This window comes from Ostrea edulis, chromosome 8 (assembly GCF_947568905.1).
Source record: "Ostrea edulis chromosome 8, xbOstEdul1.1, whole genome shotgun sequence".
Classification (NCBI taxonomy): Eukaryota; Metazoa; Mollusca; class Bivalvia; order Ostreida; family Ostreidae; genus Ostrea; species Ostrea edulis.
In genome coordinates, this window is record NC_079171.1 from 5,072,594 (window position 1) to 5,093,329 (window position 20,736).

At 36.3% G+C, this 20,736-nt stretch overlaps 1 pseudogene; it reads left to right on the plus strand.

Moving 5' to 3' along the window:
* LOC125662855 (uncharacterized) overlaps positions 1-238 on the plus strand; it is a 1,187-nt pseudogene extending 949 nt beyond the window's left edge.
* Positions 239-20,736: the final 20,498 nt, after the last annotated feature.

The following is a 20,736-nucleotide window of genomic DNA, read 5'->3' on the forward strand; positions in this document are numbered from 1 at the left end:
ACGCTGCGGGGCTTGGCAGATGTGCGCATGTTGTTGCTGTTCTATTTGCCATTGACGATTTCATTCAAGAATTTGAAAATGATGTCCCCACATGTACTGAAAAGCTGTGTGGTTGGAATAAAGGCAGACGTCAAAATAAAAATCCGACTGCTGTCTATGCAAAAACATATCCGTCTATGAAAAAGGAGCTGAAGAAAGTACGTGTATCTGGAGAGAACCTATTGAGAAGTGATCCTAGGCCACTGACTTTGAGATCGGACACAGCTTCAAAGGAAGACATTAATAATTTTCTTTCCGACCTCAATTCGATAGGAAAGGAATGTGGATGGACAAATCTCTTGGATTATGAGTATGACAATTTTTCTGTAGACAACTATGGTACAGAAATTTTGAAGTCACAATGCGAACAATTCCTACAAAATTTAAAACTCCAATGCGCAGGGAAGGAAACACCATTCGTGTAAAAAAAAAAACCCACACAAGTGGACAGTCCGACTCAACAGAGTGGATGCTGCAAAGACGATGTAGAATAACGGCATCGATTGCCAAAGACGTAACATGTCTAAGAAGTGGCTACACGGGTATGGTCAGTAGACTGTTGTGGACAGACTCCCCCGAGACACCCGCTTTAATATATGGTAAAGAAAATGAGGGCAATGCATTGGCAAAATACAAGAACTGTAATCCACTATACAATGTTGAAACAACTGGGTTGTGGGTCAACCCACACTATCCATGCCTAGGATGTAGTCCAGACGGAATATCTGAGGATAGAGCCTCCAAAGCAACTGGTCTTGTGGAGATAAAATGCCCCTATTCCCTGAAATATACCTCGCCAAATGAGGCACTGAAAAACTGGAGCAAAAAACAACAAAATAACTTTTTCTGCTCGTTGAAGGAAGATTGTACGCTCAAATTAAAGAGAAATCATAAATACTATTTTCAAGTGCAAATGCAGCTAGCAATTTCTGCAAAACAAGTATGTGATTTCGTTGTGTGGTCTCCTCGTGGTATTTCAGTAGAAAGAATTCCTTTCGACCCAACATTTTGGAGTCACGTGTATCCTAAACTAGAGTGTTTTCATAAAGAGTATGTTATTCCTGAATATTTCATGATGAGGATCCCTCGAGAACTTGAGGCAGTCAAATTTAAATATCAAAATGAAGAAAAACTTGATACTGAAATGTTTGTTCATATTTCGCGTAGACATGAAGATTCAATATCTTAATAATACGGAAACAGTGCAGTAAAAGGTGATGTAATAATTGTATATGCCCCCTGAGGGCCCTTGATTGGCGAATAAATATATAAAATGTATATATTTAAATAAAATATTTATTTCACAATGGGCTTCTGGAAATTCACCAGACAAGCAACTACAAACACAGTTTGTGAAAATGTTGGTAAAGTATTTAGAGGTACAGTCTTCTTCAGTATCTTGAATTTTTTCATGCGCTCTATAACGCGTTCAACATGAATGCGTAACTTGGCAATAACTTTCGTCTGTGCCTCCTCCTTGGGTGTGAGACTGGGTCTGTTTCCTAGAAAAGGGGGGATGACAATATCTGCACCCTTTTTCAATAGAAGATCACGAATATTGAATCCTCTGTCTACCATGACTAAATCCCCATTATCCAATATCTCGCTTTTCTTAAAAATATCTTTATCTGATATCGAACCCTCATATACATCAGAAACAAACGATATTGCACCAGAGGGTGTTATACCGATTAAAACTTTGCATGTGCAGTGATTCTTGTAGGAAGAGTACATGTTTCCTTGTTGCTCATAGTTCCTGGGCGCTTGTGTGAAGAATTCTGTAGCATCGAGTATAACACGTACATTTCTAAACTTTCTAAAACTCTTTGGTAAATGTTTTTTGGTCTTTTTCCTGGAAGCAAACATTGGGCCTCTCAGTTTATTAAATTGACGATACATAAATTGAACCCATGTTGTAACTATGTCATTTACAGTTGTGGCCACTATATTAAACCGAAATGCCAAGTCCTTGTTTAAAAGACCTAAACGCATTCTAATTAATGTTAAAAACAGTTCGTTCTTAGGTGAGAGTTTTCTCTTTGGACCCTTCGACTTTGTAGGTGTCGTTTCATTTTTTCTTGGGTTGCTAAGTCTTGAGAGATTTCTTGTTGCTGGTCCAAGGAATCTCCAAAGGCACATAAACTGCATATATGTCAACCCATCTTCACAAGTCAAGGGTTATTGATACGTTACCTCTCACTAACCCTTGACACCAGTCGCTATTTAAAAGTTGGGCTCGAGAAGAAGGATGACGCAATACACTAAAATTAATCAGCCAATGGGATTTCTTGTTTCAGATGAAAGTTTGGTAAGGGAATAAACAGAAAGTAAAAAATGGCGTCCGTTGACGAAAAGATATGTGAAAAACATCAAATCGATCGTTTGACTGAAAACCAAAAGCTTTCGATATCATGTATCAGAGAAGGAAAAGATGTTTTTATTGGGACTAAAACCGGCAGTGGTAAATCGCTATCTTACGAAGTTGTTCCCATTATTTTGGACAATTTGTTTAATTTGTTAAAACATAGTCGACAAACGTACTTCGACAATCCATCATTTTCATTTGGCTCATACCCCAAAACCTCGTCTAATTGTTTCTTCAAGCAAAACGAACCCCCGAAAATCAATCGACGGTATCTGTCTTGTACTAATTGGCCACAAATTCTACACCATAATGCCGTCGCCATGCGTGTTTACTGTTTAGTTTTGTTTTGGACCGATTATAAAAGCCGTTGTCTGATTGGTTTGCAGCTTCAGGCTTCAGGCTGCAAACCAATCATGTGCTTCTTCTCGAGCCCAACTTTTAAATAGCGACTGATGTCAAGGGTTAGTGCGAGGTAACGAATCAATAACCCTTGACTTGTGAAGATGATGTCAACCCAGTATAAAAATTCATTTTCTCGTCATCATCTTCGATACTCTCAATCGAAAAATGATGTTCATCTCTCTTGCGGGTTATTTCGTTCTGTAAATCTTCTACATTTGTTTTTAATTGATAATTGTCTACTTTGAAAGCAAGGGAATCTTTCAGCGTCATACTAATGGGGGTGTTTGTGTGTCTTTGTCACATTTCCCCCCAAATGCATCATCGTAAGTCCGCTTCTTACTTGATGTTGCTGATGTTACCGTTGAAGGGGGCTCCTTAAAATTGTGGAAATTGAAATATTAATTAGATATCAGTGCAAGTTAAAATCATATGTTGATAACGAAAATGGAACTATGAAGACAATCAAATATGAATTAATGAGCTACTTTTGACTATCTTGCCACATATTAACACACGAGCTGACTGTTTACATTTATACAAAATTAAATACTTACGGGATTAAGAGATAACAATATATTGGCTACATGGAATTGCTCTGCGGGAAGTGTGCCCTCTTCGACCTGCGTGCATTCCGATAGATTGTGCGATTCTGAAGGGGAGATATGAATTTTTCTACGTACAGCAGGCCTTCTTCGTTTTCTTTCCAGTCTTTCCATCTATATTAATATAAAAATATCAGTGAAAAAGTTACAAAAATAATTTCGAATGCATGCGACACTTTTCAGTAGTAAATTAAGGTAATAATTCATTGTCATGCAAATTACCATTCTGTAAAGTATTAAAAGTTTAATCAACTTCGGATTTAGTTGTGGTTGCTGGGACAGGATCAGGGTATTCACTACTTGGTCCTTTTCCGCCGACGAAGTGTAGACTGCAGATATATGTGTCCTTTTTTACGTTCTCAAGGGTGAAGTTTTGCCTGCGGCATGCCTGGACCCAACGAGCACATTTCTCTAAATGTTTGTGCTTAGTAGGAAATCGAATGAAGAAAAAAAAAAACCCCATCTCTTTTCTATGTGCGTATCTTGAGTCACTATTGCATGTTCCATAAGCACAGTGTTTTGTGGCACCCTTCTTCTTCATCAAGCATTCTTTGTTTTCGTCCATGTTGATGTTATACACTGTAACACGATCAACTGCGATTGTTTGTCCGCATCGGCGCGTTGCATCATGGGGTCATTCTATTTTTAGTATACTTAGGTAAATACCGATCGGTGCTATTTAAAGCTGACATGAATTAATAAATATAGTATAATTCTATATGTCCGCCATATTTCTCTGCTAATCCGCCATATTAGTTGGAATTTCTATTGTTATATATATCAGGGTTCGCATGGTATATAAGGGGACGAGCTTTGCTACGCCTCACTTCACATCAGTGTCTTCGATTTACCTGTGCGGGTAGTTTCGACAGGTAACACGTACATCTCCGATACTAATTTATAGGACATCAAGAAGAAATGAAATCACGTTTTGAAACACCATGCAGTGCTCAAAATTATAATAAACATATTGTACAGTAGTAAATCATTCTAAATATATATATTTGGATAAATATATATAGAATGCCTTTTCTTTACGTGAACGTGCGTACATTTGCAGTAAATATGTCAAAACTATACAAATATGCGGTCAAATATTTCATCTTTTATCTATTGATAAAATGGAATAAGCAAAGATTATACGATCTATACCAATTACAATTACTTCAAGTAAAAGGCAAAGACATAAATACCACTATACTTATGAAAATGGCATGTATGCTCGCCATGAAAATGCATCGAATGCGGACGACTATTTACCTGGGCCTACTCGTAATATCTGTAAAGGACCCCAGATGTACGTGTACACTTGTCGAAAATACTCTAAGTAGTAGTAAAACTCCATTTATTTGCATAATCCATGAAACAAAACGATAAACTCTATTTGCATTCCAACAGTAAACAACATTGTCCATTGTACAGACTGCGACACACTTAGCCCGTGCCGATCAGCTATCTTCAATCAGGGGAAGTATCAGAGTATAATATTTACCCTGTATTGTGCATGAATCCTTATACCATATGATTTACTGGTCAGAGTATTGCCGATTTATAAATCAGGACATAATTTAGGAACATAAATTTGCATATACAACACTGTACGAGTGTATGGGATGAGAGAGAGAGAGAGAGAGAGAGAGAGAGAGAGAGAGAGCAACGAGAGAGAGAGAGAACCGATGATCTTGTAACAATCGTGCTCTTATTAAGACAAATGATATTGCTAATTCAATAAAAAGAGAACAGTACTATAGCTAGTAACTCAATATTGCTCTCATTAATTGATAATACAGATTTATTTGATTCATTTAAAGCACGCAATAATTAAAAATTAAACATTTTTAAATAATGTTATTTTCAATTACTTCATTTTATGCTAATTTGGCGCTCAATAGATCTTATATATCTACGCCATTTTGCGTTATTACATTCTGCGTCGAACTCGACGCAAATTGTACTAACGCAAAATGTAATAATCGAGTTTATCATATTATGCGTCGTTATCAAACATCAAGGGGAGAGTACAAGAGTGTCTGTCACCCACCTTTAATAACAATATCCATTTTTTGTTAGTTTGTAATGCAAATAAAAGATACATTGAGTGACAACCCCTCCCCCACTTACCCCAGCTTGAAAGTTCTGATATAATAGTAAAAGACACACACCACCACCAATTAAGAAAATGAAGATATGAGGCACTCTTAGTAGAGGACTAACCACCCCATCCGACCCCCAACGATTGAAGAAAATGAAGTGTAGGGGGAAATTATTGAGGTAGCCAAAGTAAAAGACTCTTTAACCCTTCACCCCCACATTAGGACTTTGAACATCGGACAAAACATCTTGGTTTGTTTGGGTGTTTTGTTTTATTTTATTGCTGTTTTCGTTCATCTTTTTTAATAATTATTTTGAATGGCAAGATATTTTGAAGAATCCAATTTTCCATTTTTTCCCCTGTTCTACCCCCCCCCCCCGCCCCCCCATGAAAAATGACGATACATGTCTGGTTATTACATGTACATTTTGCTTTGAAACACATGCATGTATACTAATTGTATGGTGCATGTAGAATTGCACCCTTTACCAAGTTTTCCTTCATTTACACAGTGTAAGGAATGGTAAACCAAAATCACAAAACAAAATGCAATAAAGACCAAGATATTTTCAAGCGTAGGAACTTCATTCATGAATACATAAATACATGTATTCAGAAAAATCGCATGCATGCATTGCAGGACTATAGCATTTGTGTGTTTTAACGTTTCTGTAACATGCCATAATGATTACTTTGAGGCTTGAGTGTAATTTATTCATAAATATTTTCATTTCGTAGATCTGGCGCAATGGCCATACCGCTGTACGTAGAAATTTCAAATTCAAATGTATTCGATAAGATGTTAGTATGCATAAATCAGTAAAATTCGTGTTGAGGTTTTATTTGATATGATACAATGTCAATATACTGTAATGCATTAGTAGGATATGCAAAAGGCAAGAGTATAAACATTTTCTTTTTTCATTATCAGTATCAATATCTATATGATCACGAAAAAAAAAACCATTATGATAATTTATATCCGGATTTATTTATACCGATTTAGATATCAATAAAAACAAAGCTGCATAGTTTGGGAGAGGGATTTCTAATGAGTCTGATGAAATTAAAAGAAGGAATCCAACATTTGCATTCACACTAGATGTACTTCAAAATGAATTCATTTCTGCTCTGACTGAAAGCATGATTCTAAATTCGGGAACGAATCTTGCATACAAAATAATTAACAGGGGAACACATAAATTCGAGCTCCTTTGGAATTTAATGAAATGTAGATATGCACCTTTCTTTCAACACGAATTGATATGTTGTTCCAGGTACGAAAACAAGGGGTTGGGGTGGGCAGGAAGGCTGGTCTGCTTTTCCCACTTTTTTTGACAATTTACTTTTTTCCCATTATTCTAACATACAAAGTCCGTATTTTCTACACGCACAGTTCAAACTAATATTCTTTTTTTAAAATTTGTAATGAATTCAATTATAAGCATCAACTCCTGTAAGTTTCCAATATATTGTCAATCACAAATTTTTAGATAGCTGGAAATTTTTAATGCTTGTAAGCTTACATTTATATAAGTGGTCAATTTTCTTTCCTTCTGTGAAATGATATATTATAAATCGAAGTAGTACGGTCTCTCTCTCTCTCTCTGAATATGGACATACAGAGACCGTAAATAATTATGTGGTTCCAAAAGAGACAACAAAACAATATTTTCGTTTATAAATTTCCTTTCATATGTGTCTTTGTGTAATGAACTGTTTATTATGGATTGCAAATGTAATACACGCATTTGCACACATATGTATATTTTCGATCATTATTCCCTTATTTGTATATCCAAGTTTGTATATGATCATCGAGAAATTTTGAATTGTGCACGCAATATATCCAACCAAATATTAGATTCCCCATTTCTATAAACTGCAAAACCTCGACCAGACAAGCATTCAATGCAGGAAAAATTTTCGACTCTGACATCTCCCCTGATTGAAGACACCCTGTTTGGCACGGGTGAAGTGTGTCGCAGTCTGTATAATGGAATGACAACGTGTTGTAAAGTTCTAACGAGATACAAATGGAGTTTATCATTTTGTTTCGTGGATTTATCAGAAGAAAGAGAATCTAATATTTTCGGTAAGTGCACATCTCCGATACCTGTTGAATAGACGCCCGTATTTGATACTTTTTTTTGGCGGTTATACCTTGTGCATTGCATGTTATGCATATAGCATGCACCTTTATTTTGCAGGAAGTGATATAAATAATATATTTTATGCTCTTTGCCTATTCCATTCTATCAGTATGTAATTGGCAAATGATTTACCCGCATTTATTTTATTAGAAAATGCAAATACTTGCATGCATTTGCAAGTATGCAAGAAAAGTTTTTTGTTTTTTTTGTATTTTTGTCTAACTTATCTAAACTTCCAGAATGTTGCATTAGTATACAATCAATATTTTGTAAATTTGAGCAAAGCATAATGTTTTAATCTGTTATTTTATTTGTTTCTCATTCCCTATATATTACTATCGGAGATGTGCACTGGTCGAGTCCACCTACAAAAATCACTCAGGTGTGACAATCACATTTGGGGTATATACGGGTAGAGTGAATTAGGCTACCTGAGAGAAATATGGCGGATAAGATGAGAAAGGTGTACGTATTTATTAATTCATGTCAGCTTTAAAGATAGGATTAAAAGACTTTGTGACGACACCCAACAAAAGATGTAACAACGACAAATTATGGACAAACAATAATGCAGTCTTACTGTTAACATAACGTTACGTTATCTTATAAGATTAAAAACGAGGAACATTTTATTATGAATTATCTTGTATATTCCAAGGTATGGGGTTGCCACGAATATATTATGACCGATTGAACATTAATCGTATACACTGTGCAATAATAGATCGTACATAACAGAATTCGACACTCCCTCCTATCTTGTGCACAGGATATAGCGCGTGTATAGTAGTGTATCACGCTACCTTGACGTTATGTACACGACAACTTTCACGTTTCCCATGCGTCAATAAGTTATACCTATAAGTACCAAGGCATGAGCAGTTTCACCGCCTGATCAAGGAAAAAATTAGCGATCAGTTGTTTGTTGAAATTGGACCAAGGCTTCAATTTTGTTGAGAAATGTTTCAGGGCATACTTGTAGGGCAAAATATCATAGTATATACGGATCTCCCTGTAATCTTCAGAAGGACAACCAGGTTTCTGCAACAGTGAATGTGCCTACACAATGGATATTGATTTGCTACGTCTTGTAAAGGCATTGTCGAAGTATTTTATGTACGATCTAATATTCACAGTCAGCTAACGTTTATGTTAAGTCGGTCACAATCTATTCGCGAAAAAAATGGATATTGCCATAGGGGGGATATTTAAATCTGATGCAAGATGAAATCAATTGACCAGTATTATATTAACAAGCATAATATAGAAACATAATGTTGAATACTACAATTCATATGAACTTTAGTTCGTCAATACAACTTATCATTTGGTCAAATGCTGTCTGATTGTTAGGCCATTATCAGCAAGTTAAACATCTTGTGTTTGTAATATTATATTCTAAGTATCTACATAGATTTTGTGACTGTAGTACTCCAATTCTAAATAGGAAGGACTTTTATCAGTTTATTTTTTTTTTTAAACTAAATACTTGTATCTTAACATTTAGATTAATAATGAGATGACCTTTTAATTCCATTCAAGCCTAAATTGTCCGTTAAGTCTGTAACCGGAACCAGTATAACAGGGACAGTAACTCAGGTGATCGAATGCCTAAAAACTCGGTACACTGGCTCTAGTAAAATTTTCAACCCAGGTAAGGTAATTCCTGAACTCAACACATCGGGATGAACGCACCAGTTAGGAGTTTACAGTTTATTAACGATATAAGGTTGATTTATCGTGTAATTGATAACAAATTACATACAAAAATAACAACGTGTAAAGTAGTATCAAAATTGAAATAAATCAACAAAAATGGAATATCCAGAGTATTAAGTATGAATTAACTGAGTAAATTAACAAAAAGGACTCAATAGTATGAGAAAAATCTGTAAGGAACTGTGAAGGAGTTAAAAATAAAAACTTGTAAAAATAGAAAGGGAACGAGCTACATCTTGACTTGCGTAGAGTATAACTTTTAAAGATAAACTATACAAAAATGATTGACCCTGAAAAATATATACACTAAGTATAAAACTTCATACTACTGACTACAACACCCTGAAACAGGACTTGGTAAGGAGAACCTAACAAACTGCAAAGCTACATTATTAACTCTAGTAATATCTTATCAAAATAATACTAAACACTTGCTGTTAACCTTGAGCTTTTTAGCAGTCCCTAACTCCTACAAAAATCATGCTTATTTCATGCTAGAACTATTCAGAGCTTTAAAACCTTGAGATTTATTTGCTCAGAATAAGAGAAGAAACTACTAACCTTGAGGTCAGTTCCTAAGTGAGTAAAACTGGTCAAACACGGCCTTATATACCCCGAATTCTATTCACCAACTTAAGCCAATCAAAACCAAAGAATCCAATCAGGAAACATGTATCTTATTCACTTAGGAGAGCTTGACAACAAGTATGACACTTCCTGTTTAATACAAAAACATGTGGAATGTATCAACCATATCTAAACATGAAAAGTACTAAAAAAAAATAAATGACTGGCAGCAAGTAAATGAACTTCAAATGTAATAAGAAACTGATTTTATAACAATCAGGGCTTGAAATAAATGCACTTCTATGTTATAAAAACTCAGATCCGCTACAAGTCTTTTTCATATCTGTTCGTTTCTCACACTTTGGGTTGTAAACTTTCTTTCCCGCTGTATCTCTTCGGGTTCAACACTAATGCACAGGATGTCAGTAAATGTACGAACTTTCACATAAACTCATCCCATATCCTTTATACACACCGGGCTCGTTCGCTTTAAAACTTGCTTTACATAATACATACGTGTAGAACTAAATAAGGAATAAAAGCAAGATTTAAGAAGGCTATGTTTGAGGGGTGTACGTTTTCCTGTACATTTGTTCAAATTTAGACGCGGGATGAAATGTTAATATTTAACTTCTGAAATAATTTTTTTTTCACTCCCGCTATAGCTTTAAATGTAGTTGAATATATAAGGAAATACTAATTTCAAAATGTCTGCAATGTCCCAAAAAAGAGAAATTGGCAGCGGACAAAAGTAAACTTGTTGGTGAGAAAGAACTAGTAAATGTTGACACTGCAGTTCTGAAGTAAATTTATATTGAAATTAAGATATATAAAATGTTGACAAATAATTTATTTCCTTATGATAAGAACGCGAAGTGTGCATGTGTAGTTTATGGATAGGAAGCGTTCTCGCTCCGGACGAGTGTTTAGCGTAGATAAAGGAACGCGGCATTTTCACCGCGGCCCGTCATTCTAATTATATCACGCGGAAGTCAATTTATCTCGTTATGGTGCCATCACCACTATGCTCGCTCAGAACTGTTTGATGTATTGTAACTATATTACATACAGAGAGTTGAATGGTAACAATTAAGAATCGGTGGCCGGATTTCGTTGTCTCCATCAATGTTGAAAAAAACCCGGAAGAATTTGAAATTTTTTTTTCTTGTATGTGTATTGAATATGATTAATAATGCATTTTGGGAGGTTTTTGGGTTGAGTCCCTCTCTCATGTCAAATCAAATAGTGCCAAAGAAGTGAGAGATTGTGATTTAAGGTAGTACTCTACATCGTCATAATGGCTGACTTCCTTTAAAAACATGGATGAAAAAATCGATATCAGCAATATTTGACTTTTCCTTTTCCATTTAAATACCTAGCCGAGTAGCTCAGTAGGTTAGAATACCGACTTCTGAACTGTAGGTCGCAGGTTCAAGTGCAACAGGGGTTTTAATATTTTTTGAGATTACCTTCTACTAAAACTGTATTTTTTGACAAAATAAAGTAAATTTTAAAAATTTTCAGCTTCAAAATATTATTGAACATATCCTCTATTTTTCATCTACATCAAATTTCTCTGGTGTAGCATACATCCTTAAATACCAAAGCCCCGTGTCGTGGCAAGCATTGGCACAAGAAAGGCCGGCAATTTCTTCGACCCTGGGCGTTATGGATTGCGATATGTATTGTTGTTTGACTTTGAAATGATTCACGGACTTGCTTATATTGGGCATCATGACGTTTTTCCGCAATGTACGTAAAAAAAAATTCTGTGTATCAAATTTATTGTACATGAGGAGATACAGATATGAAAGTTTCGCCGAGGTACATTATCATGTTTCGCGATGTATTTTCCCAACTTTTCAGTGAGGACTTTGAAAATTTGCTCTAAGTTTGTTTAGTTGAGTCATTATATGTTGAGAGATTATACATCTCATCGTACATTTTTTAACGAACCCCCACTGCTGGGCGCTGGGCATAGGTCTAAATTTGTGATAGTCCACCAACAGCTGATGACGCCTCACTATGAGTGATACATTCTCCACGTACAACAAACAACCTCGTTTACCTTTATCAATCAGTTAACTTAATGATCAGCTGTATTCATTATAGGCCTATGTTCGGCGCCTATGTCCATTGAGCAGGGAATTATAATATTTGTAATTATAACTTACTAGTCAGTTAATCTAATGATCAGCTATTATTAATTAATATTATTAATCAGTTACTGTTCACAGCAACCCTGAAAATTAATTTACTTCCGAAAATATGCACATGCTGTCTTCTCTCATACTAGTGTATTTCAATTTTCAACATATCGTTAAATGTGTCCCGTGTGGGTACGAGTTAGAGTAGGTCCTCAATATCCCTTCTTTGTCGTAAAAGGCAACTAAATGGGGGGCGAGACCGCACAAAACTGAGGCCCCTTGTCAGAACAGGCATGATAAAGATTGCTCAATGGTCATAGACGCCGGTGATAAGCCTAAATTTTGCAGCCTTTCACGGGCAATGGTGGTGTTTCAATTTTAAGTGAAATATTCTCGAGAGAGACGTTATAATGCTTTGTACTGTTAACTAAGTCCATGCACGCGTACCAAGGGAAACTTCTCTTTCTCAAACACACGCATCGATGATAAGAATGTTGGTTTGAATATATTTAATGTTCAAACATAAACATCGTATTAAGTACAGAATACAACATGAGTGCATCAATATCAACCTATCGTCCTGGATAATGCATTCATATGCTAAAAATAAAATATGGGACAAAATGCCAGTAAAAGGTCGAGACTACCCTGCCTTTCTTAATGTAAATCAAGTCAAAATTGTACACAAACATATAATACCCACAGAGAAAATACTTGAGATGCTATACATGTAAATATAATGGGATACATGTGTTTTTTTATAATTCACAACGCATTACCAGAGAAGCAAGTTTCATATATACATGTGTCTGTGTTTACAAATGTGTGTGTTTACATGTGTGTATGTTTACTTGTGTGTATATGTTTACATGTGTGTGTGTTTACTTGTGTGTATATGTTTACATGTGTGTGTGTGTTTACATGTGTGTATGTTTACTTGTGTGTATATGTTTACATGTGTGTGTGTTTACTTGTGTGTGTATGTTTACATGTGTGTATGTTTACTTGTGTGTGTGTGTTTACATGTGTGTATGTTTACTTGTGTGTATATGTTTACATGTGTGTATGTTTACTTGTGTGTGTATGTTTACATGTGTGTGTGTTTACATGTGTGTATGTTTACTTGTGTGTATATGTTTACATGTGTGTGTGTTTACATGTGTGTATATGTTTACATGTGTGTATATGTTTACATGTGTGTGTGTTATGTGTCTGTGTTTACAAATGTGTGTGTTTACATGTGTGTGTATGTTTAGATGTGTGTATGTTTACATGTGTGTGTGTTATGTGTCTGTGTTTACAAATGTGTGTGTTTACATGTGTGTATATGTTTAGATGTGTGTATGTTTACATGTGTGTGTGTTATGTGTCTGTGTTTACAAATGTGTGTGTTTACATGTGTGTGTATGTTTAGATGTGTGTATGTTTACATGTGTGTGTGTTATGTGTCTGTGTTTACAAATGTGTGTGTTTACATGTGTGTATATGTTTAGATGTGTGTATGTTTACATGTGTGTGTGTTATGTGTCTGTGTTTACAAATGTGTGTGTTTACATGTGTGTATATGTTTAGATGTGTGTATGTTTACATGTGTGTGTGTTATGTGTCTGTGTTTACAAATGTGTGTGTTTACATGTGTGTATGTTTACTTGTGTGTATATGTTTTCATGTGTGTGTGTTTACATGTGTGTATATGTTTACATGTGTGTGTGTGTTTACATGTGTGTGTTTGTACAATTGACATCGATTCGACAGAGTATTGAATGATACAACGTAACGTTATCCCTTTGTAAATTACAACATGCGTTCTTACATTGGTCCTTGAGGTAGTTGTTCTAGTGGCGGATTTTATAAAACAAACAAAAAACATTAAAATTAAAAATGCCAGTAATTTTGCAATCTAATCTTTTTCTTACGTTCTGTAACAATTGCTGGATCCTCTCCCGTGTTTTACTTATGTCTTTTTATCATGCAACTAACACGTGCAGTAAGCAATAAAGCCACTCCACTTCAGTACTGTTCATGATCCCCTGTATAAACATGTCTTCGCTTAGAGACTTAATTGTTCGACGAGAAGTCGGAAATCTAATCATAATCATCGTCGTAACTTACGTCTTGGCCATTAATAACAGTTTCTTTTTCAACACATGACATGGCCACCGGAAGTTCCTCGACGCCACGCGAAAGGTCATAAACTCCTTGGGAATTCTGGGTAAGGTACATGACGTCAAACCTTTTATTTTCGCTTCTGCATTCTTTGTAGGGGCTTCTCTCGCACGTAGAATCTGTGCGTTTTTGAGCCTTATAAATAACTCTCGGTATTCTGGTTTCCTTTATATCGGGTACCCAGTTCCAGGAACAGAGCGTGTTTTCGGTTTGGCTGGGGCATCGGTTAGCTTCGTCAATCAGCTTGGAAATGTCTAGTAGAGTTGAGAAGGAGAAGATAACTCTCGGGGAGTGCCGAGACGGCACCGGATTGTTGGTCACGACCCCGACAAGGCATAAAATAATACTCGCAAAGATAAACATCTGGAAAAACAAAATTTATATAATATTTAATGATTTATATAACTAGTTACCTTTAATCTTTCTTCATCTCTAATATTACTTTGTTGTATTTATAGAGAAAATATATAAGAGGCCAAAAATCCTCAGTAATATAAAAAAAAAAATTAAAAATCTTCTCTTGTGATTTGTCAGTGTAAAATAAAACGCAAGAAACTCCATTACAGTTAGTAGTACTTTAAGATGGGAAACTTTATATACTCGTAATAATTAATCTTATGGAAGGCGAAGATAACGAACAGTGATCAATCTCATAACTGCTATAAACAATACAAAAGTTGGACAAACATGGACCCCTGGATATACATGTGTACCAGAGGTGGGATCAGTTAAGCATCCCCTGTCGATCACAAACGCCCACCAAGCTTCATTGACAATGAATGAAACGAATTGTGTCGATGCTCATTCTTAAATTGTCTCGCAATACAGCCTTTAACTATTTCTTTGTCTTGAATTGTAATAACATTACTTACCATTATTTGTATTAAGGTATTTGTTGTGATCGAAGATGTGTGCTATCGTTTATCGATTGTCGCTACAGAGCAGTCTATTATATACAGAGGTTTAAGAAATTTCCATATACCGAGGAAAGGTTAAAGTCTCGACTGAATTTCCAATTTGATCAAGATTTATTTAAAAATAGACATGAGTAAACTTCGAGATTTTTCTATGATTTGTTTTTCTATCGTACAATGCTGCTTTGCGGAAGTCAAACTTACACAATACCATGTTTATAACGGACGCCGTCCTCTTTTCGCGTCATGTCATGTTTATGAAAGGACTAAAATCAAAGTGAGTATATACTTCATGTCCCCAGAGTCGGTCTCCGTGTTACCCATATACTAAGTCACGTGACCTGAAGTCGGTCTCGGTGTTACCCTTACACTAAGTCACGTGACCCGGAGCCGGTCAAAGTAGAAATGACTCTGTGCTCTTTGGTTGGTATAATAATGGTTAACGTCCCACGCGAGAAGGAGAGGTCACGCACAATTGCTGATGAAGGGCTGCAAAATTAAGGCCTATCCTCGGCACTTTCAGCCTTTGAACACGGAGGGATCTTTATCGTGCCACACCTGCTCTGACACGGGGCCTCGGTATTTGCGGTTTCATCCGAATGATATTTCCAATTATGCACCTCTTACGACAACTAATGGGATATTGAGGACCTATTCTAACCCGGATCCCCACGGGATTCTGCTTTTTAGGGTGCTCAACTTCACGCGGATGGGATTAAGGCTTCCATGCGCTGAAATATTTTGTGAATGTCGGCAACTGGGGTAAAATTTATAAACATGTTTGATGTCTGAACGCGAGTGTATGATTCTGTGTATGAAGAACGGTTTGTGAATAATTTTAGTGTTTCTTTTTAAACTGTGAGAAGGTCATTATTACTAGATATAAACTACCCTTAATACCAGTATGTTCAGCATTATCGATGTATGTTGATTTTGCATGGAAAAAGAAGATAATGAAAAGGGTCAATCTCGTAAATATGTTTGTTTTTTATCAGATATTAATAGAATTTTTGTTTCATTTCCTTTTTTTTTTTTTTTGGAAAGGTACGTGCAGGTAATTTTTGATTATTCATAAATGTTTAGTGACGTCAATATCATTAATTTTCGGAGAATACTAGTCATTTCATCGAAGTGGATGGGGGATTATTTTAATTTGTAATAAATTTTTTGTACGAAAATTGAGGAAATGAAATTTTCTGCTGACTTAGTGTGCACATTCGTCTCATTTATTCGTATAATTTTCTAAATCGTCATACTTGCACATGTATCAACATTAACAGTCACTGTCAAGGAAAGGGCGTCTTAATGCAACAAGCGTACAGATCTACTATCTTATTGTAAGGATGTGTTTCCTGAAAACTAAAATCTGGGTTTACATTTGGTGGGGATTTTATGACGTTGCAAACTAACATAATTATACAAACCCCTGGTTTCCTTAGTCCAAAATAGGTAAAATACTCACTCCATATACTAGTTAAGGGCCTCCGTGGCCGAGTGGTTATCGCGCTCAAAATCACACGGCCTCTTACTTCAGATGGCGCGGGTTCGAATCCCGAGGAGGGTTCGAACTCCGCTCGCGTCGGTAAGTGAGAAAGTTTCCCAGTTTACTTTCGGAAGATCGGTGGTCTCTTCCCAGGTACATTGTATCTTGGTTCTCTCTTTCATCAATAAAAAACTGGGCGGCACCAGATAACTGAAAAATTGTTGAGTGTGGCGGAAAACGTCAATCAATCAACCATCTACTAGTTAATTAATTGAAACACATTTTGTCTAAAACTAGAAACATCTTTTCACCTAGATTATGTAGAGGTTTTAGTTTTTCACGTGGTGTCATACTCGGGTGTGTATAGGTTGATAGCTACATACTTATATTGGATAGAAAGGTGAAGATAACGGACAGTGTGTGATCAATCAAACTCAATGTTCGGATCAGGTGTCTGGGAGAAGTAACCATCCCAGATCATTCTCTCACCAGAGGGCGCGTTACACAAGCTTCACATACACCTCTGTCAACGCTTGGAATCACGTGACAATATAATTACATGATATAAACAATCATTCTCGGTTTCCTTTTCCTTTAAAGGTTCAGGCAACAGATGATTCATCAGGCTCTTTTCATAGCCAACTGACACTTTTATAAGTGCATATTTACCATTTAGCTGTTTGTCTCTTGTTTTACAACTTTTATCGTATTTTTACAGCCTTACTTTTGATTCCATGTTTACATTTAAATCTCCACCACGTGTATATCCTACATTCATACGCATATTACGAAGTAGTTCCAAATTTATGATCAGAAAACGGCGATTTTAAACAATTTACAGTAAGCATCAATTTGATTGCACCAAAAACATATCATAATATGACTAAATATTTAGTCCAAAACATAAATGTTGGATCAAAGAAACTTTTACAAGATTTATGTAAAAAGCCGTTGACAGAGGTGTAGTGCGAGGAGCGCACGGAACTCTGGGTATCCCGGATTCCCCTATCGACCGGTCACATCCGCCGTGAGCCCTATATCTTGGTCAGGTGAATTGAGTAATCTAAATCAGTGTGCCAAGAACAGCCTAATAATCAGTATGAAGCACGTCAGACAGGACTTGACCCAATGACAGATTGTATCGTGATAATATTATGACCTGTAGATTTGTGTGATTGATTTATAAATTGGGATTATATGGATGTTTGTCATTTTATTTGATGTAATGTGAACACAATTAAATTGATTGTTTAATGTCCCGGTCTTTCGAGAGTTTTTCACTCATATGGAGACGTTACCGGTGAAGGGCTGAGAAGCCTATTTTCGGCACTTGCGGCGTTTGAGCAGAGAGGGGTCCTTATCGTTCCACACCTGATGTGACACGGTACCTCGATTATACCCGAAGGACTGCCCCTATTGGTCGCCTCTTCCTATAAGCTAGGGGTTATTGAAGATCTATTCTAACTCGGATCCCCTCGGGATTGTGCTCTCTAGGATGCTCAACATTATCACGCGGGCGAATATGACATATTTTGTGAACGTCGGAAATTGATGTAAAATTTATAAACCATGCTTATTCAATGTCTGATTGATTGTGTAATTCTGTGTGTGAAGAACGATATCTGAATGATTAGGATGTTTCAATCATCGTGAATTCCACTTTGGATTCCGAAGCATTTGGCGTCGTGACGATGACAGCATCGGCTTCAGTAGCGAAAGTGAGTACCTCGTCGTGAATTTTACCGAACATTGGAAACTTTGATATTTTAAATGAAAAGAAACCAAAGTGAAAGTAATTAATGGAATTTAATGTGTGAATGCCTTAAATGCTCTAGATATTAACAAACTCAAATTTTCTCTATTAGAATGACAATTTTTCACTTATTCACCATGCGTTGATTTTACATGAAGATAACGAAAAGGAAAGTTGTTTTTTCTGTAACATAATAAAATTTCAAATTGTTGAGTGACGTCAGTGTGTAATCCTTGTGGAAATATTGGGACATTACTAACCTAAATGTACGTCATCGTATCGAATGTGGCGAGGAAAATTCTTTTAATTTGTTAATAAACTTTTTACGAAAATTGAGGAAATGAAATTCTCTGCTGCTGACTTAGTGTGCACATCCGTCTCATTTATTCGTATCGTTTTCTAAATCGTCATACTTACACATGTATCAACATTAACAGTCACGTGACTGTCAAGGAAAGAGTGTCTTAATGCAACACGCGTACAGATCTACTACTTATTGTAAGGATGTGTTTCCTGACTTCTGAAAACTAAAGTCTGGGTTTACATTTGGTGGGGATTTGATGACATTGCAAACTAACATAATTATACAAACCCCTGGTTTCCTTAGTGCAAAATAGATAAAATACTCACTCCATATACTAGTTAAGGGCCTCCGTGGCCGAGTGGTTAGAGCACCGCGCTCAAAATCACACGGCCTCTTACTTCAGATGGCGCGGGTTCGTATCCCGAGGAGGGTTCGAATCCCGCTCACGTCGGTAAGTTAGAAAGTTTTCCAGTTTTAGTTTTAGAAGATCGGTGGTCTCTTCCCAGGTACGTTGTATCTTGGTTCTCTCTTCCACCAATAAAAAACCGCGCCATCAGATAATTGAAAACTTGTTGAGTGTGGCGGAAAACGTCAATCAATCAACCATCTACTAGTTAATTAATTGAAACACATTTTGTCTAAAACTAGAAACATCTTTTCACCTAGATTATGTAGAGGTTTTAGTTTTTCACGTGGTGTCATACTCGGGTGTGTATAGGTTGATAGCTACATACTTATATTGGATAGAAAGGTGAAGATAACGGACAGTGTGTGATCAATCAAACTCAATGTTCGGATCAGGTGTCTGGGAGAAGTAACCATCCCGGATCATTCTCTCACCAGAGGGCGCGTTACGCAAGCTTCACATACACCTCTGTCAACGCTTGGATTCATGTGACAATATAATCACATGATATAAACAATCATTCACGGTTTCCTTTCCCTTTAAAAGTTCAGGCAACAGATTATTCATCAGGCTCTTTTCGTAGCCAACTGACACTTTAATAAGTGCATATTTACCATTTAGCTGTTTGTCTCTTGTTTTACAAGTTTTATCGTATTTTTACAGCCTTACTTTTGATTCCATGTTTACATTTAAATCTCCACCACGTGTATATCCTACATTCATACGCATATTACGAAGTAGTTCCAAATTTATGATCAGAAAACGACGATTTTAAACAATTTACAGTAAGCATCAATTTGATTGCACCAAAAACATATAATATGACTAAATATTTAGTCCAAAACATAAACGTTGGATCAAAGAAACTTTTACAAGATTTCTGTAAAAAGCCGTTGACAGAGGTGTAGTGCGAGGAGCGCACGGAACTCTTGGTAGAGAATGCATCCCGGATTCCCCTATCGACCGGTCACATCCGCCGTGAGCCCTATATCTTGGTCAGGTGAATTGAGTAATCTAAATCAGTGTGCCAAGAACGGCCTAATAATCAGTATGAAGCACGTCAGATAATCAGTATGAAGCACGTCAGATAATCAGTATGAAGCACGCCTGATAATCAGTATGAAGCACGTCAGATAATCAGTATGAAGCACGTCAGACAGGACTTGACCCAATGACAGATTGTATCGTGATAATATTATGATTTGTGCGATTGATTTATAAATTGGGATTATATGGATGTTTGTCATTTTATTTGACGTAATGCGAACACAATTAAATTGATTGTTTAATGTCCCGGTCTCTCTCGAGTTTTTCACTCATATGGAGACGTTACCGGTGAAGGGCTGAGAAGCCTGTTTTCGGCACTTGCGGCGTTTGAGCAGAGAAGGGTCCTTATCGTTCCACACCTGATGTGACACGGGACCTCGATTATACCCGAAGGACTGCCCCTATTGGTCGCCTCTTCCTATAAGCTAGGGGTTATTGAAGACCTATTCTAACTCGGATCCCCTCGGGATTGTGCTCTTTAGGATGCTCAACATTGAATATGACATATTTTGTGAACGTCGGAAATTGATGTAAAATTTATGAACCATGCTTATTCAATGTCTGATTGATTGTAGAA